This window comes from Euprymna scolopes, chromosome 26, assembly GCF_053919585.1.
Source record: "Euprymna scolopes isolate OS-2025 chromosome 26, ASM5391958v1, whole genome shotgun sequence".
NCBI classification, from domain to species: domain Eukaryota; kingdom Metazoa; phylum Mollusca; class Cephalopoda; order Sepiida; family Sepiolidae; genus Euprymna; species Euprymna scolopes.
In genome coordinates this window covers 73036959-73059571 of record NC_136507.1, presented here as the reverse complement: position 1 = coordinate 73059571, position 22613 = coordinate 73036959, and the positions used below count along the sequence as shown (strand labels likewise).

Sequence of the window (22613 nt, the reverse complement as noted above, 5' to 3'; positions counted from 1 at the left end):
TTTTGTTTTAAAGTCCCCCAAAGATAAAAATCACATGATAACAAGTCCGGGGAATGTGGTGGCCATAACCCTTTGCTTATTGTTCTCTCTTCTGTAAGCATGTCATGCACTCGTGTCAGTGACACATGAGACTTGTCGCATGTAGCGCCATCTTGTTGGAAAAAGAATTGCATTTTGTCTTGTCGTGTCAGTTGGTCGTTAAGAGAAAGATTAGAAATACCGGGCTACTCTTAAGTGAGCCATCCTGTATTTTTACCTATGTTAGTGTGGTTTGATGATATCAGATTGTGGGAACATCTCTCTTTGTCAGATGGGTGTTCTGATTTACTTTGAACGTACATATCTAAAATAAACATAAATTAATAAGATGATTTCAAATACGTACAATGATTCAATTACAAAATCAATCTTGACTTATTTTTATATTAAAGTGACAAGTTGAAAAGGAAACGTTTAAAACGTTGGAACATATTTTTTACATACTTTTGATTTTAAGTGATAAGTTTTTTAAAAGGGTTTGAGAATTTGTGAAATTGATAAGGACACCCGCTCGAAGATGCTGATTCCAAATCTGCAGTTTGTTTTATTCTTAGATCAACAAGTGAAATGCGATGCCATGACATACATACAAACATACATACCACTTTGTTTTATATATAGAGAGATTATATAATTTATTTTTTTATATTTCACTAGCGGTGGGGGGGGGGCTTTGCCTGAGTGTAAAATACGCTTAAATATGATATTTTATTTTGTCCAGATTTCATATATATTATTATAGTCGTGATTTCAAAAGTAAAAAAAAATATTTGGGTGCCATCAGGTAGAATTGAAACCGAAACTTTAGCATTCAAAACTGGTGACGCTACCACTGTACCAACGTGACACGCATATAAACCAATTAAAAATTAAAAATACACTAAGATGAATGTATGAAATGTTTAATGATTTTTTTCAATTTTAATCCCTTTTTGACCCCTTAAACTTAAATTTTAACCGGTTAAATACCCATAAAAGAATGGCTCATAAAAAATCCAGTCATGTGAGGCCCATACCGCCGCTCTCCGATTTCAAGTGTCGGAGGAGATAGAGTTTGAAAATATGGAGACAGAAAGAGAGACCGACAGACAGACAGACATATAGCCGTTTATATATTAGATTTATGATGCAATTGTAAATGCTCTGAAATACTAACAGTAATATTTCTAAGTACACGACAAGATGAAACCACAAAGTTATATGAGTATGAAAAAATTTTAAATATTTTTTGAACAAAGGAGTATTTCTCCCGGAATATCAAAAGATGTTCCATCATTCCAGATTCAATAGATATTAACAATAAGTCTTCTATTTACTGATATTGTATGTGAAAGATATATCGTAAAATAAATAGATAATACCCTAAATATTGTCTTCGATTGTTTGATTTTTGTTCATCCACTCTTTTATAATTTCAGTTTTCTGCATTTCTATCACTCTTCATAAATATTTACTTATTGACTAGTAATGCTTCAAAAAAGATACTTTTACCTTCATTTGCCTTATCATCAACTTTCATACAAATATGACTTCTTGCATAATATATAGTTTTCAATTCATAGGATTATGACTTCCTACATAATATATAGTTTTCAATTAATACGAATATGACTTCCTGCATAATATATAGTCTTCAATTCATACGAATATGACTTCCTACATAATATATAGTTTTCAATTCATACGAATATGACTTCTTGCATAATATATAGTTTTCAATTCATACGAATATGACTTCCTGCATCATATATAGTTTTCAATTCATACGAATATGACTTCATGCATAATATATAGTTTTCAGTTCATACGAATATGACTTCCTACATAATATATAGTCTTCAATTCATACGAATATGACTTCCTGCATAATATATAGTTTTCAATTCATACGAATATGACTTCCTACATAATATATAGTTTTCAATTCATACGAATATGACTTCCTACATAATATATAGTTTTCAATTCATACGAATATGACTTCCTGCATAATATATAGTCTTCAATTCATACGAATATGACTTCCTACATAATATATAGTTTTCAATTCATACGAATATGACTTCTTGCATAATATATAGTTTTCAATTCATACGAATATGACTTCCTGCATCATATATAGTTTTCAATTGATACGAATATGACTTCATGCATAATATATAGTTTTCAGTTCATACGAATATGACTTCCTACATAATATATAGTCTTCAATTCATACGAATATGACTTCCTGCATAATATATAGTTTTCAATTCATACGAATATGACTTCCTACATAATATATAGTTTTCAATTCATACGAATATGACTTCCTGCATAATATATAGTCTTCAATTTATACGAATATGACTTCCTACATAATATATAGTCTTCAATTCATACGAATATGACTTCCTGCATAATATATAGTTTTCAATTCATACGAATATGACTTCCTACATAATATATAGTTTTCAATTCATACGAATATGACTTCCTGCATAATATATAGTTTTCAATTCATACGAATATGACTTCCTGCATAATATATAGTTTTCAATTCATACGAATATGACTTCCTGCATAATATATAGTTTTCAATTCATACGAATATGACTTCCTACATAATATATAGTCTTCAATTCATACGAATATGACTTCCTGCATAATATATAGTCTTCAATTCATACGAATATGACTTCCTGCATAATATATAGTCTTCAATTCATACGAATATGACTTCCTGCATAATATATAGTCTTCAATTCATACGAATATGACTTCCTGCATAATATATAGTCTTCAATTCATACGAATATGACTTCCTGCATAATATATAGTCTTCAATTCATACGAATATGACTTCCTACATAATATATAGTTTTCAATTCATACGAATATGACTTCCTGCATCATATATAGTTTTCAATTCATACGAATATGACTTCCTACATAATATATAGTTTTCAATTCATACGAATATGACTTCCTGCATAATATATAGTCTTCAATTCATACGAATATGACTTCCAACATAATATATAGTTTTCAATTCATACGAATATGACTTCCTGCATCATATATAGTTTTCAATTCATACGAATATGACTTCCTACATAATATATAGTTTTCAATTCATACGAATATGACTTCCTGCATAATATATAGTCTTCAATTCATACGAATATGACTTCCTACATAATATATAGTTTTCAATTCATACGAATATGACTTCCTGCATAATATATAGTTTTCAATTCATACGAATATGACTTCCTGCATAATATATAGTCTTCAATTCATACGAATATGACTTCCTACATAATATACAGTCTTCAATTCATACGAATATGACTTCCTACGCAATATATAGTCTTCAATTCATACGAATATGACTTCCTGCATAATATATAGTCTTCAATTCATACGAATATGACTTCCTACATAATATATAGTCTTCAATTCATACGAATATGACTTCCTACATAATATATAGTTTTCAATTCATACGAATATGACTTCCTGCATAATATATAGTCTTCAATTCATACGAATATGACTTCCTACATAATATACAGTTTCAATTCATACGAATATGACTTCCTACATAATATATAGTCTTCAATTCATACGAATATGACTTCCTACATAATATATAGTCTTCAATTCATACAAATATGACTTCCTGCATAATATATAGTTTTCAATTCATACGAATATGACTTCCTGCATAATATATAGTCTTCAATTCATACGAATATGACTTCCTACATAATATATAGTTTTCAATTCATACGAATATGACTTCCTGCATAATATATAGTCTTCAATTCATACGAATATGACTTCCTACATAATATATAGTTTTCAATTCATACGAATATGACTTCCTGCATCATATATAGTTTTCAATTCATACGAATATGACTTCCTACATAATATATAGTTTTCAATTCATACGAATATGACTTCCTGCATAATATATAGTCTTCAATTCATACGAATATGACTTCCAACATAATATATAGTTTTCAATTCATACGAATATGACTTCCTGCATAATATATAGTCTTCAATTCATACGAATATGACTTCCTGCATAATATATAGTCTTCAATTCATACGAATATGACTTCCTACATAATATATAGTCTTCAATTCATACGAATATGACTTCCTACATAATATACAGTTTCAATTCATACGAATATGACTTCCTGCATAATATATAGTTTTCAATTCATACGAATATGACTTCCTGCATAATATATAGTTTTCAATTCATACGAATATGACTTCCTGCATAATATATAGTCTTCAATTCATACGAATATGACTTCCTGCTTAATATATAGTCTTCAATTCATACGAATATGACATCCTGCATAATATATAGTCTTCAATTCATACGAATATGACTTCCTGCATAATATATAGTCTTCAATTCATACGAATATGACTTCCTGCATAATATGTAGTCTTCAATTCATACGAATATGACTTCCTGCATAATATATAGTCTTCAATTCATACGAATATGACTTCCTGCATAATATATAGTCTTCAATTCATACGAATATGACTTCCTGCATAATATATAGTCTTCAATTCATACGAATATGACTTCCTGCATAATATATAGTCTTCAATTCATACGAATATGACTTCCTGCATAATATATAGTCTTCAATTCATACGAATATGACTTCCTGCATAATATATAGTCTTCAATTCATACGAATATGACTTCCTGCATAATATATAGTCTTCAATTCATACGAATATGACTTCCTACATAATATATAGTTTTCAATTCATACGAATATGACTTCCTGCATAATATATAGTCTTCAATTCATCCGAATATTACTTCCTACATAATATACAGTTTCAATTCATACGAATATGACTTCCTGCATAATATATAGTCTTCAATTCATACGAATATGACTTCCTACATAATATATAGTCTTCAATTCATACGAATATGACTTCCTGCATAATATATAGTCTTCAATTCATACGAATATGACTTCCTGCATAATATATAGTCTTCAATTCATACGAATATGACTTCCTGCACAATATATAGTCTTCAATTCATACGAATATGACTTCCTGCATAATATATAGTCTTCAATTCATACGAATATGACTTCCTACATAATATATAGTCTTCAATTAATACGAATATGAATTCCTGCATAATATATAGTCTTCAATTAATAAGAATATGACTTCCTACATAATATATAGTCTTCAATTTATACGAATATGACTTCCTGCATAATATATAGTCTTCAATTAATACGAATATGACTTCCTACATAATATATAGTCTTCAATTCATACGAATGACTTCCTGCATAATATATAGTCTTCAATTCATACGAATATGACTTCCTGCATAATATATAGTCTTCAATTAATACGAATATGACTTCCTACATAATATATAGTCTTCAATTTATACGAATATGACTTCCTGCGTAATATATAGTCTTCAATTTATACGAATATGACTTCCTGCATAATATATAGTCTTCAATTCATACGAATATGACTTCCTACATAATATATAGTCTTCAATTAATACGAATATGACTTCCTGCATAATATATAGTCTTCAATTCATACGAATATGACTTCCTACATAATATATAGTCTTCAATTCATACGAATATGACTTCCTGCACAATATATAGTCTTCAATTCATACGAATATGACTTCCTGCATAATATATAGTCTTCAATTTATACGAATATGACTTCCTACATAATATATAGTCTTCAATTAATACGAATATGAATTCCTGCATAATATATAGTCTTCAATTAATAAGAATATGACTTCCTACATAATATATAGTCTTCAATTTATACGAATATGACTTCCTGCATAATATATAGTCTTCAATTAATACGAATATGACTTCCTACATAATATATAGTCTTCAATTCATACGAATGACTTCCTGCATAATATATAGTCTTCAATTCATACGAATATGACTTCCTGCATAATATATAGTCTTCAATTAATACGAATATGACTTCCTACATAATATATAGTCTTCAATTTATACGAATATGACTTCCTGCGTAATATATAGTCTTCAATTTATACGAATATGACTTCCTGCATAATATATAGTCTTCAATTCATACGAATATGACTTCCTACATAATATATAGTCTTCAATTTATACGAATATGACCTCCTACATAATATATAGTCTTCAATTCATACGAATATGACTTCCTGCATAATATATAGTCTTCAATTCATACGAATATGACTTCCTACATAATATATAGTCTTTAATTCATACGAATATGACTTCCTACATAATATATAGTCTTCAATTCATACGAATATGACTTCCTGCATAATATATAGTCTTCAATTCATACGAATATGACGTCCTGCATAATATATAGTCTTCAATTAATACAAAACTGACTTCCTGCATAATATATAGTCTTCAATTCATACGAATATGACTTCCTGCATAATATATAGTCTTCAATTCATACGAATATGACTTCCTACATAATATACAGTGTCAATTCATACGAATATGACTTCCTGCATAATATATAGTCTTCAATTCATACGAATATGACTTCCTTCATAATATATAGTCTTCAATTCATACGAATATGACTTCCTACATAATATATAGTTTCCAATTCATACGAATATGACTTCCTGCATAATATACAGTTTTCAATTCATACGAATATGATAACCTGCATAATATATAGTCTTCAATTCATACGAATATGACTTCCTGCATAATATATAGTCTTCAATACATACGAATATGACATCCTGCATAATATATAGTTTCCAATTCATACGAATATGACTTCCTACATAATATACAGTTTCAATTCATACGAATATGACTTCCTACATAATATATAGTCTTCAATTCATACGAATATGACTTCCTGCATAATATATAGTCTTCAATTCATACGAATATGACTTCCTGCATAATATACAGTTTTCAATTCATACGAATATGACTTCCTGCATAATATATAGTCTTCAATTCATACGAATATGACTTCCTGCATAATATATAGTTTTCAATTCATACGAATATGACATCCTGCATAATATATAGTTTACAATTCATACGAATATGACTTCCTACATAATATATAGTCTTCAATTCATACGAATATGACTTCCTGCATAATATATAGTCTTCAATTAATACGAATATGACTTCCTGCATAATATATAGTCTTACATTCATACATAACTGACTTCCTGCATAATATATAGTCTTCAATTCATACGAATATGACTTCCTGCATAATATATAGTCTTCAATTCATACGAATATGACTTCCTGCATAATATACAGTTTTCAATTCATACGAATATGAATTCCTGCATAATATATAGTCTTCAATTCATACGAATATGACTTCCTACATAATATATAGTCTTCAATTTATACGAATATGACTTCCTGCATAATATATAGTCTTCAATTTATACGAATATGACTTCCTACATAATATATAGTCTTCAATTTATACGAATATGACTTCCTGCATAATATATAGTCTTCAATTAATACGAATATGACTTCCTACATAATATATAGTCTTCAATTTATACGAATATGACTTCCTGCATAAGATATAGTCTTCACTTTATACGAATATGACTTCCTACATAATATATAGTCTTCAATTTATACGAATATGACTTCCTGCATAATATATAGTCTTCAATTAATACGAATATGACTTCCTACATAATATATAGTCTTCAATTTATACGAATATGACTTCCTGCATAATATATAGTCTTCAATTCATACGAATATGACTTCCTGCATAATATATAGTCTTCAATTAATACGAATATGACTTCCTGCATAATATATAGTCTTCAATTCATACGAATATGACTTCCTGCATAATATATAGTCTTCAATTAATACGAATATGACTTCCTACATAATATATAGTCTTCAATTTATACGAATAGTACTTCCTGCATAATATATAGTCTTCAATTTATACGAATATGACTTCCTGCATAATATATAGTCTTCAATTCATACGAATATGACTTCCTACATAATATATAGTCTTCAATTTATACGAATATGACCTCCCACATAATATATAGTCTTCAATTCATACGAATATGACTTCCTACATAATATACAGTGTCAATTCATACGAATATGACTTCCTGCATAATATATAGTCTTCAATTCATACGAATATGACTTCCTTCATAATATATAGTCTTCAATTCATACGAATATGACTTCCTACATAATATATAGTTTCCAATTCATACGAATATGACTTCCTGCATAATATACAGTTTTCAATTCATACGAATATGACAACCTGCATAATATATAGTCTTCAATTCATACGAATATGACTTCCTGCATAATATATAGTCTTCAATTCATACGAATATGACATCCTGCATAATATATAGTTTCCAATTCATACGAATATGACTTCCTACATAATATACAGTTTCAATTCATACGAATATGACTTCCTACATAATATATAGTCTTCAATTCATACGAATATGACTTCCTGCATAATATATAGTCTTCAATTCATACAAATATGACTTCCTGCATAATATACAGTTTTCAATTCATACGAATATGACTTCCTGCATAATATATAGTCTTCAATTCATACGAATATGACTTCCTGCATAATATATAGTTTTCAATTGATACGAATATGACATCCTGCATAATATATAGTTTCCAATTCATACGAATATGACTTCCTACATAATATACAGTTTCAATTCATACGAATATGACTTCCTACATTATATATAGTCTTCAATTTATACGAATATGACTTCCTGCATAATATATAGTCTTCAATTAATACGAATATGACTTCCTGCATAATATATAGTCTTCAATTCATACAAAACTGGCTTCCTGCATAATATATAGTCTTCAATTCATACGAATATTACTTCCTGCATAATATATAGTCTTCAATTTATACGAATATGACTTCCTGCATAATATATAGTCTTCAATTAATACGAATATGACTTCCTACATAATATATAGTCTTCAATTTATACGAATATGACTTCCTGCATAATATATAGTCTTCAATTTATACGAATATGACTTCCTACATAATATATAGTCTTCAATTTATACGAATATGACTTCCTGCATAATATATAGTCTTCAATTAATACGAATATGACTTCCTACATAATATATAGTCTTCAATTTATACGAATATGACTTCCTACATAATATATAGTCTTCAATTTATACGAATATGACTTCCTGCATAATATATAGTCTTCACTTTATACGAATATGACTTTCTACATAATATATAGTCTTCAATTTATACGAATATGACTTCCTGCATAATATATAGTCTTCAATTTATACGAATATGACTTCCTGCATAATATATAGTCTTCAATTAATACGAATATGACTTCCTACATAATATATAGTCTTCAATTTATACGAATATGACTTCCTACATAATATATAGTCTTCAATTTATACGAATATGACTTCCTGCATAATATATAGTCTTCACTTTATACGAATATGACTTTCTACATAATATATAGTCTTCAATTTATACGAATATGACTTCCTGCATAATATATAGTCTTCAATTTATAAGAATATGACTTCCTACATAATATATAGTCTTCAATTTATACGAATATGACTTCCTGCATAATATATAGTCTTCAATTAATACGAATATGACTTCCTACATAATATATAGTCTTCAATTTATACGAATATGACTTCCTGCATAAGATATAGTCTTCACTTTATACGAATATGACTTCCTACATAATATATAGTCTTCAATTTATACGAATATGACTTCCTGCATAATATATAGTCTTCAATTAATACGAATATGACTTCCTACATAATATATAGTCTTCAATTTATACGAATATGACTTCCTGCATAATATATAGTCTTCAATTCATACGAATATGACTTCCTGCATAATATATAGTCTTCAATTAATACGAATATGACTTCCTGCATAATATATAGTCTTCAATTCATACGAATATGACTTCCTGCATAATATATAGTCTTCAATTAATACGAATATGACTTCCTACATAATATATAGTCTACAATTTATACGAATAGTACTTCCTGCATAATATATAGTCTTCAATTTATACGAATATGACTTCCTGCATAATATATAGTCTTCAATTCATACGAATATGACTTCCTACATAATATATAGTCTTCAATTTATACGAATATGACCTCCCACATAATATATAGTCTTCAATTCATACGAATATGACTTCCTACATAATATACAGTGTCAATTCATACGAATATGACTTCCTGCATAATATATAGTCTTCAATTCATACGAATATGACTTCCTTCATAATATATAGTCTTCAATTCATACGAATATGACTTCCTACATAATATATAGTTTCCAATTCATACGAATATGACTTCCTGCATAATATACAGTTTTCAATTCATACGAATATGACAACCTGCATAATATATAGTCTTCAATTCATACGAATATGACTTCCTGCATAATATATAGTCTTCAATTCATACGAATATGACATCCTGCATAATATATAGTTTCCAATTCATACGAATATGACTTCCTACATAATATACAGTTTCAATTCATACGAATATGACTTCCTACATAATATATAGTCTTCAATTCATACGAATATGACGTCCTGCATAATATATAGTCTTCAATTCATACAAATATGACTTCCTGCATAATGTACAGTTTTCAATTCATACGAATATGACTTCCTGCATAATATATAGTCTTCAATTCATACGAATATGACTTCCTGCATAATATATAGTTTTCAATTGATACGAATATGACATCCAGCATAATATATAGTTTCCAATTCATACGAATATGACTTCCTACATAATATACAGTTTCAATTCATACGAATATGACTTCCTACATAATATATAGTCTTCAATTTATACGAATATGACTTCCTGCATAATATATAGTCTTCAATTAATACGAATATGACTTCCTGCATAATATATAGTCTTCAATTCATACAAAACTGGCTTCCTGCATAATATATAGTCTTCAATTCATACGAATATGACTTCCTGCATAATATATAGTCTTCAATTTATACGAATATGACTTCCTGCATAATATATAGTCTTCAATTAATACGAATATGACTTCCTACATAATATATAGTCTTCAATTTATACGAATATGACTTCCTGCATAATATATAGTCTTCAATTTATACGAATATGACTTCCTACATAATATATAGTCTTCAATTTATACGAATATGACTTCCTGCATAATATATAGTCTTCAATTAATACGAATATGACTTCCTACATAATATATAGTCTTCAATTTATACGAATATGACTTCCTACATAATATATAGTCTTCAATTTATACGAATATGACTTCCTGCATAATATATAGTCTTCACTTTATACGAATATGACTTTCTACATAATATATAGTCTTCAATTTATACGAATATGACTTCCTGCATAATATATAGTCTTCAATTTATACGAATATGACTTCCTGCATAATATATAGTCTTCAATTAATACGAATATGACTTCCTACATAATATATAGTCTTCAATTTATACGAATATGACTTCCTACATAATATATAGTCTTCAATTTATACGAATATGACTTCCTGCATAATATATAGTCTTCACTTTATACGAATATGACTTTCTACATAATATATAGTCTTCAATTTATACGAATATGACTTCCTGCATAATATATAGTCTTCAATTTATACGAATATGACTTCCTACATAATATATAGTCTTCAATTTATACGAATATGACTTCCTGCATAATATATAGTCTTCAATTAATACGAATATGACTTCCTACATAATATATAGTCTTCAATTTATACGAATATGTCTTCCTGCATAATATATAGTCTTCACTTTATACGAATATGACTTCCTACATAATATATAGTCTTCAATTTATACGAATATGACTTCCTGCATAATATATAGTCTTCAATTAATACGAATATGACTTCCTACATAATATATAGTCTTCAATTTATACGAATATGACTTCCTGCATAATATATAGTCTTCAATTCATACGAATATGACTTCCTGCATAATATATAGTCTTCAATTCATACGAATATGACTTCCTACATAATATATAGTCTTCAATTTATACGAATATGACTTCCTACATAATATATAGTCTTCAATTCATACGAATATGCCTTCCTGCATAATATATAGTCTTCAATTCATACGAATATGACTTCCTACATAATATATTGCCTTCAATCATACGAATAGTACTTCCTGCATAATATATAGTCCTCAATTTATACGAATATGACTTCCTACATAATATATAGTCTTCAATTTATACGAATATGACTTCCTGCATAATATATAGTCTTCAATGCATACGAATATGACTTCCTGCATAATATATAGTCTTCAATTCATACGAATATGACTTCCTACATAATATATAGTCTTCAATTTATACGAATATGACTTCCTACATAATATATAGTCTTCAATTTATACGAATATGACTTCCTGCATAATATATAGTCTTCAATTCATACGAATATGACTTCCTGCATAATATATAGTCTTCAATTCATACGAATATGACTTCCTACATAATATATTGCCTTCAATCATACGAATAGTACTTCCTGCATAATATGTAGTCTTCAATTTATACGAATATGACTTCCTACATAATATATAGTCTTCAATTTATACGAATATGACTTCCTGCATAATATATAGTCTTCAATTCATACGAATATGACTTCCTACATAATATATAGTTTTCAATTCATACGAATATGACTTCCTACATAATATATAGTCTTCAATTAATACGAATATGACTTCCTACATAATATATAGTCTTCAATTTATACGAATATGACTTCCTGCATAATATATAGTCTTCAATTAATACGAATATGACTTCCTACATAATATATAGTCTTCAATTAATACGAATATGACTTCCTACATAATATATAGTCTTCAATTAATACGAATATGACTTCCTACATAATATATAGTCTTCAATTTATACGAATATGACTTCCTACATAATATATAGTCTTCAATTTATACGAATATGACTTCCTGCATAATATATAGTCTTTAATTTATACGAATATGACTTCCTGCATAATATATAGTCTTCAATTCATACGAATATGACTTCCTGCATAATATATAGTTTTCAATTCATACGAATATGACTTCCTGCATAATATATAGTCTTCAATTCATACGAATATGACTTCCTACATAATATATAGTCTTCAATTAATACGAATATGACTTCCTGCATAATATATAGTTTTCAATTCATACGAATATGACTTCCTACATAATATATTGCCTTGAATCATACGAATAGTACTTCCTGCATAATATATAGTCTTCAATTTATACGAATATGACTTCCTACATAATATATAGCCTTCAATCATACGAATATGACTTCCTGCATAATATATAGTTTTCAATTCATACGAATATGACATCCTGCATAATATATAGTTTCCAATTCATACGAATATGACTTCCTACATAATATACAGTTTCAATTCATACGAATATGACTTCCTACATAATATATAGTCTTCAATTTATACGAATATGACTTCCTGCATAATATATAGTCTTCAATTAATACGAATATGACTTCCTGCATAATATATAGTCTTCAATTCATACAAAACTGACTTCCTGCATAATATATAGTCTTCAATTCATACGAATATGACTTCCTGCATAATATATAGTCTTCAATTTATACGAATATGACTTCCTGCATAATATATATTCTTCAATTAATACGAATATGACTTCCTACATAATATATAGTCTTCAATTTATACGAATTTGACTTCCTGCATAATATATATTCTTCAATTTATACGAATATGACTTCCTACATAATATATAGTCTTCAATTTATACGAATATGACTTCCTGCATAATATATAGTCTTCAATTAATACGAATATGACTTCCTACATAATATATAGTCTTCAATTTATACGAATATGACTTCCTGCATAATATATAATCTGCACTTTATACGAATATGACTTCCTACATAATATATAGTCTTCAATTTATACGAATATGACTTCCTGCATAATATATAGTCTTCAATTAATACGAATATGACTTCCTACATAATATATAGTCTTCAATTTATACGAATATGACTTCCTGCATAATATATAGTCTTCAATTCATACGAATATGACTTCCTGCATAATATATAGTCTTCAATTCATACGAATATGACTTCCTACATAATATATAGTCTTCAATTTATACGAATATGACTTCCTTCATAATATATAGTCTTCAATTCATACGAATATGACTTCCTGCATAATATATAGTCTTCAATTCATACGAATATGACTTCCTACATAATATATTGCCTTCAATCATACGAATAGTACTTCCTGCATAATATATAGTCCTCAATTTATACGAATATGACTTCCTACATAATATATAGTCTTCAATTTATACGAATATGACTTCCTGCATAATATATAGTCTTCAATTTATACGAATATGACTTCCTGCATAATATATAGTCTTCAATTCATACGAATATGACTTCCTACATAATATATAGTCTTCAATTAATACGAATATGACTTCCTACATAATATATAGTCTTCAATTTATACGAATATGACTTCCTGCATAATATATAGTCTTCAATTCATACGAATATGACTTCCTGCATAATATATAGTCTTCAATTCATACGAATATGACTTCCTACATAATATATTGCCTTCAATCATACGAATAGTACTTCCTGCATAATATGTAGTCTTCAATTTATACGAATATGACTTCCTACATAATATATAGTCTTCAATTAATACGAATATGACTTCCTGCATAATATATAGTCTTCAATGCATACGAATATGACTTCCTACATAATATATAGTTTTTAATTCATACGAATATGACTTCCTACATAATATATAGTCTTCAATTAATACGAATATGACTTCCTACATAATATATAGTCTCCAATTTATACGAATATGACTTCCTGCATAATATATAGTCTTCAATTTATACGAATATGACTTCCTACATAATATATAGTCTTCAATTAATACGAATATGACCGGTCTTACTAAAAATGTACGTCTACTTTATGTCCGTCTAATTGCTGCTGCTCCTGATGATTATGAAGCAACTTCTTTAAAGCCACTTCCGGTTTTTGCCAGTGGAAATTATCGTGTGCTATTTAAAAAAAAAAAATATATGTATATATATATATTATCTTCGTTAAAGAAAATACAATAATGTTCGGACAAGTGATCTTTTCCTAAGAATTTGTAAAATACAATAACAGATCTGCATAAAATAAAATTAGAATTATATTTAGTTATTTACACTAGATTTTGGAGGATTCAAAAACAAAAAAAGAATCGAGTTTTCGACCATTCGCATGCTGTTTGTTTTGTTTTTGCGTTAAACATTTTTGTAAAAAAATGTTGTTTTTTTGCTTTTTTTTATTTTCAAAATTAGAGAAATATTGGTAATCTCCAAAAATACTGTTAGGGCTTACAACATGGCCGCCAGAAGAGTCACGTGATCCGGTTGATCCAAAACATGAATCGCCGTATTACGAAACCGGAAAACGCAAATTTAAAGCAAACTTTGACAAACAAGCATAATAATTAAGTACAAAAACAGTTTTCAATATCATAATAATAAATCATTTATTTAGAACGGTCATTTAATTTTTTGTTGAGAAACAATCACAGTTTGTTTGTTTTTTTAAAACAGTGTTTATAAAAAATATTTTATTCAGAGTTTTTCATAAAAATGGTATTTAAAACAAGGTGTTCATTTTTTTTTAAGATGTAATGTTATAAAAATATGATGTAAAAAAAAACAGTTTATATTTTTAATTTTCATTTTATAAATTTAGACAGAATAGATGGAGGCGATGCAACAAATTAGCTCACAAAATTTATTTGGGCCGACTCTTTCACGTGCGTAGACATTTTGTAAACATTGTTTTTAAAAAATAAAAAATAATACTTCTATTATGTTTTAAACGACTGTAATAGTTTATTTTGGAAGTATATTTCATCAAGAAAATTGACAACCCATTTTAAAAACAGAAATTACGAGTTTTATATATTTTATTCGCAGTTTTTTGTTGGGGGTGTCAAAAATTCCGCCTAAAATTCTGATACACCTAGTCGACCACTTGTTTGTTCTGAATAAAATACTTTTTATAAACACTGTTTTAACTAAAAACAACCTAAGATTGTTTCTCAAAGTTTGCCTATTTTTATAACAACATTATATCAATAAAAAATTAAATACAAACAAATTGTGATTGTTTGTCAAAGTTTGCCTTCAAGGCTGCGTTTTCCATTTGCACGATTCATGTTTTGGATCAACCGGATCACGTGACTCTTCTGGCGGCCATGTTGTAAGCCCTAACGGTATTTTTGGAGATTACCGAAATATTAAAATAATAATAAAATACGAGTCAAAAATACACTCTGGCCTACAAAAATGCCCGGACGGTCCCATCGACATTTCCAAGTACGGGCGCCTCGGGCGACTATCAGTTATCGAAGTATTCTAAAACGGTTTTTAGTCATATGTAAAACATATAGAAAAAGTAAAAAAAAGCGTAATGGAAGATTAGGTGACTACTGACTCGCCGACTCGGTGTGAGCAAATAAAACGCTATTGTTTCAGTTTTTTTTTGTTTGTTTTTTTTTCACTGTTTTGTGTTCGTTTTTAGTATTATATTATAATACTCATAAAAATACATCTTTATGAAATATTTATTTATATTTGGCAAGGTTGACTTGAGATGTCCATAAGATAGCGAGCGACTGTGAACGATAACGAATGTAAAAAATGAAAATGGAACGGAACGCACATTTAAGCGAAACGAGATTATCGCGTCAATAATAATAAGCGTGTATTAATTTTTAACTAATCTGTACTTGTTATGAATATGTTAAAAAAAAAAAAGACACAGTAGTGTTTACTTTTGTTCTGTTTTTTTTTTTTGTTGTTGTTTTCTTAGGGGTTTTGGGGTCGCTGTTGTTGTCGTTGTAAATTTACCGTTTGCATGGTATTAACCCCTGAACGCTTGGACTACGCACGAGCGCGCAGTAGCATACACAAATTTACATTGGTCGTCGCTCGTCAACAAGTACTTTTCCTAATATTAATGCGTGCGTGTTGTTTACACTGGTCGCCATGTGTTGTTTTCGCGCACGCAAAAACAACACATGGCGACCAGTGAAAACAACACGCAACACTGGATAATAAACGCATTAATATCAGGAAAAGTACTTGTCATCACTTTAAAGAAAAGTGTGGAGGTTGACCTAATGTTAATTCGTTTATGCGCTCGAGCGTTGTTGTACCAGGGTTTAGGTGTTAATACCATGCATTCATGCAAACAGTAATTTTGCGACGGGCTTGAATATCAGATTCGTTGTCAGCGACCCCAAAACCTCCTTAAAAAACAATTGTTTTTGGTTGGGGCTATATGGTATTAAACCACATATTTACCTTTTCTTTTGGTTGTTGTTTATTTTTTCGACTAGTCTAAGTTTTACGTAACAATTTAATAAAGAAAACATACCGAAAAAATGAAATGAAATAACTAAAAAATGTTTTTTTTCTTTTACTTTGGAAAATTCAACTAAACTAGTATTGCATAAATATTTAATCAACAAAAAAATACCGTAAAAATGAAATTTCATGTTCCATCTCTGCATAATTACCAAAAGAAAACAATAAAGTAAAAAAAGTAAAAATTTCTTTTTTTTTTTTTTCGAAATAGAACTTAATCAACAATCGAGTTTTTTTTTATTTTATTTATTTTTTTTTTGTAACAATTTTGTTTTTAAATACTGGAAATCTGCATGAAATAAAACTAGAATCAGTTTTTCTTTTCTTTTTTTTTTTGTAATTCTTATGCCCAAAACAATAAGCAATCGCTTTCGAGTCAGCATTTTCACCTGTAGGCGACTAATAGATAATCCCTTTTATTATTTTTTCTAAAACTTTAATCACAATATTTATAATGTTAGATAATCGAAACTGTCCCTTAAATTTGAAAACTATTTGTTTATTTTTACGCTAGTTTAATTTTTAATAGTAGATCCCCCACCTCAAAAAAAAAAAAAAAAAAAAAACAGGCAGTGTTCATCAAGTTGCTTCATTCTACAAAATTCTCGGGCAGAAATATTGCGTTCAAATCTATACGTACATAGCAAGCAATCTATACGGACATAGCAAGCAATCTATACGGACATAGCTAGCTAGCTATGTACGTATAGATTGCTTGCTATGTCCGTATAGATTGCTTGCTATGTACGTATAGATTTGAACGCAATATTTCTGCCCGAGAATTTTGTAGAATAAAGCAACTTGATGAACACTGCTTGTTTGTTGTTGTTTTTTTTTTTTTGGAGGTGGGGGATCTACTATTAAAAATTAAACTAGCGTAAAAATAAACAAATAGTTTTCTTCAATTTTAAAGGACAGTTTCGATTATCCAACATTATAATATTGTGATAAAAGTTTCAGAAAAACATTAAAAGGGATTATCTAGCTGTTAGTCGCCTAGGGCGTCCCTACAGGTGAATGCTGGCGCGGCAACAATTGTTTATTGTTTTAGGCATAAGAATTTAAAAAAAAAAAAAAACTGATTCTATTTTTTATTTTATGCAGATTTACAGCATTAAAAAAAAAAAAAAAAAAAAAGACTCCACTGGTCCACTGCTGATAAAATTCTATTTGGAAAAAAAAAAAAAAAAAAAAACGAAAACAAAAGTTTTTTTTTTTTTTTTTTTTTTTTTTACATAGGCATAACTACTTATCAAGGCCCAGAGACCACTCCGGGAATAAGGGTTAAGAGTGTACAGCAATTAATTGGACAATATAGTAATCGTCAGTTATGGAAATTCGGTAAATTTGTTAACAAGTGGAATGGCTCACCAAGAACTTGTTTACGTTGGACTTGAAGACAACCATATTGTAGTCAACTGGAAAGCAGGAAAACGGAAGACGATTCCACAGGTGTGCGATTCTAAGAAAGAAGCTTTGTTCATGGAATCTACGTTTAGGTTTAGGCACAAATAAAGAGTGGGGGAATTATTGATAGTGTTTTCAGCTAGACGAGTGTTTCTTATGAAAGTTTGGCGAGGGGGACCATAGATTGAAGCTCAGGCGAACACTTTCCATGAAAATAACGATACAGCAGACAAACTTGCAACATCTCTTCTGTGTGGTAGAGGTTACAGTGAAGAGAAAAGGACATCTCCCACGAGGCCACGAAGTCTATTTTGAACTCTATCAAGGCAGGACAAGTCCTTTCTAGCAGCTCCTGTGGCAACAGTACTCCATCCTTGGACGTATCTGGCTCTTATAGAGAATTGCATCAGCAGTGAGATATCTACTGGATCGATAGAAGGATCCCACCATTTTTTCAGCAACCTTGGCAACAGATTTGATGTACGAGTTCCATTTAAGATCAGGAGTAAAGATCAAGCCCAGAAGTTTGTCAAAACTTGAGGCCTCCCCAAGACGAGAGCCATTCATTTTAATTGATACCAGATGGGGGTCAGAACGTTGATGATGCAAAGATAGAAGCTTGCTTTTAGATGCATTTAAAGTAAGCAGCCACTCCTTTTCCCATTGTACAAGGTGATCAAGATCAGAGGAGAGAGAATCGGAGAGAACTTGGTCGTTTACTGTATTAGATGTGCTGGTAGTGTCATCAGCATAAATGTCTATGATGTGATTTGTAAGATCATTAATGTAGATCAGGAAAAGAGTTGGCCCAAAGATGGGCCCCTGAGGGACTCCAGCATTAATACTGTGGGCTTCTGATTTTTGCCCATCAACTACTACTCTTATGAACCTATCAGAGAGAAATGATTTAATAATTGAGAAGACTATAAGAGAAGTTTTTACTTTTTTTATTTCATTGTTTTCTTTCGGTAATTATGCAGAGATTGAACATGAAATCTAATTTTTATTGTATTTTTTTGTTTATTAAATCGTCATGCGAAAGTACAGCCTAGTTGAATTAAAAAAAAAATAAATGAAAAAGAAAAAAAACAAATATTTCTCTGTTATTTCATTTTTTCTGTATGTTTTCTTTATTAAATTGTTACATGAAACTTAGACTAGTGGAAAAAAATAAACAACAACCAAAAGAAAAGGTAAATATATGGTTTAATACCATAATAGCCCCAACTAAAAACAACTGTTTTTAAGGAGGTTTTGGGGTCGCTGAGAACGAATCTGATATTCAAGACCGTCGCAAATGTACTGTTTGCATGGTATTAACACCTAAACCCTAGGACAACGCGCGAGCGCATAAACGACTTGACATTAGGTCAACCTCCACACCTGTCTTTAAAGTGATGACAAGTACTTTTCCTGATATTAATGCGTTAATCCAGTGCGTGTTGTTTTCACTGGTCGCCATGTGTTGTTTTTGCGTGCGCACACATGGCGACCAGTGTAAACAACACGCACGCATTAATATTAGGAAAAGTACTTGTCGACGAGCGACGACCAATGTAAATTTGTGTATGCTACCGCGCGCTCGTGCGTAGTCCAAGCGTTCAGGGGTTAATACCATGCAAACGGTCAATTTACACGGGGTTGAATATCAGGCTCGTTGTCAGCGACCCCAAAACCCCTAAGAAAACAAATTTTATTTACCAAAAAAAAAAAAAAAAAAAAAAAAAAAAAAGTAAGCACTAGCACTACTGTGTTTTTTTTTTAACATATTCATAACAAGTATTGATTAGTTAAAAATTAATACACGCTTATTATTATTATTATTATTATTATTATTATTATTATTATTATTGACGCGATAATCTCGTTTCGCTTAAATGTGCGTTCCGTTCCATTTTCATTTTTTACATTCGTTCACAGCCGCTATCTTGTGGACATTTCAAGTAAACCTTGCCAAATATAAATAAATATTTCATAAAGTGATATATTTTTATAAGTGTTATAATATAATACTAAAAACGAACACAAAACAGTGAAAAAGAAAAACAAAAAAAAAACAACTGGAACAATAGCGTTTTATTTGCTCACACCGAGTCAGTAGTCACCTAATCTTCTGTTACGCTTTTTTTTTTCTTTTCCTATGTTTTAGAATACTTCGAAAGGCATTAGATAACTGCTAGTGCTGACTGCTGCTGTGCTCTGCTGTTGCTAGTCGCCCGAGGCGCCCGTACTTGGAAATGTCGATGGGACCGTCCGGGCATTTTTGTAGGCCAGAGTGTACTTTTGACTCGTATTTTATTATTATTATTATTATTTTAAATATTTCCCTAATTCTGAAAATAAAAAAATAAAAAAAAAGATTTTTTTTACAAAAATGTTTAACGCAAAAACAAAACAAACAGCATGCGCATGGTCGAAAACTCGATTCTTTTCTTGTTTTTGAATCCCAAAATCTAGTGTAATTACTAAATATAATTCTAATTTTATTTTATGCAGATCTGTTATTGTATTTTACAAATTCTTAGGAAAAGATCACTTGTCCGAACATTATATTATTTTCTTTAACAAAGATAATATATATATATGTTTTAAATAGCACACGATAATTTCCACTGGCAAAAACCGGAAGTGGCTTTAAAGAAGTTGCTTCATAATCATCAGGAGCAGCAGCAATTAGACGGACATAAAGTAGACGTACATTTGACTTCCTACATAATATATAGTCTTCAATTAATACGAATATGACTTCCTACATAATATATAGTCTTCAATTTATACGAATATGACTTCCTACATAATATATAGTCTTCAATTTATACGAATATGACTTCCTGCATAATATATAGTCTTTAATTCATACGAATATGACTTCCTGCATAATATATAGTCTTCAATTCATACGAATATGACTTCCTGCATAATATATAGTTTTCAATTCATACGAATATGACTTCCTACATAATATATTGCCTTCAATCATACGAATAGTACTTCCTGCATAATATATAGTCTTCAATTTATACGAATATGACTTCCTACATAATATATAGCCTTCAATCATACGAATATGACTTCCTGCATAATATATAGTTTTCAATTCATACGAATATGAATTCCTGCATAATATATAGTCTTCAATTCATACGAATAGTACTTCCTGCATAATATATAGTTTTCAATTCATACGAATATGACTTCCTGCATAATATATAGTCTTCAATTCATACGAATAGTACTTCCTGCATAATATATAGTCTTCAATTCATACGAATATGACTTCCTGCATAATATATAGTCTTCAATTCATACGAATATGACTTCCTGCATAATATATAGTTTTCAATTCATACGAATATGACTTCCTGCATAATATATAGTCTTCAATTCATACGAATATGACTTCCTGCATAATATATAGTCTTCAATTCAT

At 29.1% G+C, this 22613-nt stretch overlaps 1 protein-coding gene across 3 annotated transcripts in view; it reads left to right on the top strand.

Annotated features, from left to right (window-relative positions):
• LOC145248184 (rhomboid-related protein 2-like) overlaps window positions 1-22613 on the top strand; it is a 333868-nt gene that overhangs the window by 273362 nt on the left and 37893 nt on the right. The window lies entirely within an intron of this gene.